Source organism: Phoca vitulina, unplaced genomic scaffold, assembly GCF_004348235.1.
Source record: "Phoca vitulina isolate PV1807 unplaced genomic scaffold, GSC_HSeal_1.0 scaffold21, whole genome shotgun sequence".
Lineage (NCBI taxonomy): Eukaryota > Metazoa > Chordata > Mammalia > Carnivora > Phocidae > Phoca > Phoca vitulina.
Window position 1 is genome coordinate 14050741 of NW_022589724.1, and position 1043 is coordinate 14051783.

At 45.3% G+C, this 1043-nt stretch overlaps 1 pseudogene; it reads left to right on the forward strand.

The window, feature by feature from the left end:
* Positions 1-423: 423 nt before the first annotated feature.
* Positions 424-837, forward strand: LOC116641423 (annotated as a pseudogene).
* Positions 838-1043: the final 206 nt, after the last annotated feature.

A 1043-nucleotide genomic window follows, 5' to 3' on the forward strand; every position in this document is an offset into this window, starting at 1 on the left:
GGTCATATGATACATGTCTTTCTCTGATTGACTTATTTCACTCAGCATAATACCCTCCAGTTCCATCCATGTCATTGCAAATGGCAAGATTTCATTCTTTTTGATGGCTGCATAATATTCCATTGTATATATATACCACCTCTTCTTTATCCATTCATCAGTCGATGGACATCTTGGCTCTTTCCACAGTTTGGCTATTGTGGACATTGCTGCTATAAACATCGGGGTGCACATACCCCTTCGGATCCCTACATTTGTATCTTTGGGGTAAATACCCAGTAGTGCTCAATTGCTGTGATTTTTAGTTGAGCATTATTTTCTTAGATATAACATCTAAAGCTCAAGCAACCAAAGGGGAAAAATCGATAAATTTTACCAAAATTTAAAACTTCCTCTTTTGCTCAGGCCCATGGCGCCAGCAGGATGGGCAAGTGTCAAGGTATTTGTGGTGCCAGGAAGCTCTGTGGTCACCGATGAGATCCGAAGTGGCATGATAAACAGTACAAGAAAGCCCGTTTGGGCACAGCCCTGAGGGCCAACCCTTTTGGAGGCACTTCCCATACAAAGGGAATTGTGCTGGAAAAAGTTGGGGTAGAAGCCCAACAGATAGATTCTGCCATCAGGAAGTGTGTCAGGGTCCAGCTAATCAAGAGTGGCAAAAAAATCACAGCCTTTGTACTCAGTGATGGTTATTTGAATTTGAGTGAGGAAAATGATGAAGTTCTGGTTGCTGGATTTGATCACAAAGGTCATGCTGTAGGTGACGTTCCTGGAGTTCACTTTAAGGTTGTCAAAGTAACCAATGTCTCTCTTGGCCTTGTACAAAGACAAAAGGAAAGACCAAACAAAGTCTTTAAAAAAAAGGGGGGGGGGGGACACCTGGTTGGCTCAGTCTTTAAGCGTCTGCCTTTGGCTCAGGTCATGATCCTAGGGTCCTGGGATCGAGCCCTGCATCAGGCTCCCTGCTCGGCGGGAAGCCTGCTTCTCCCTCTCCCGCTCCCCCTGCTTGTGTTCCCTCTCTCGCTGTGTCTCTCTCTGTCAAA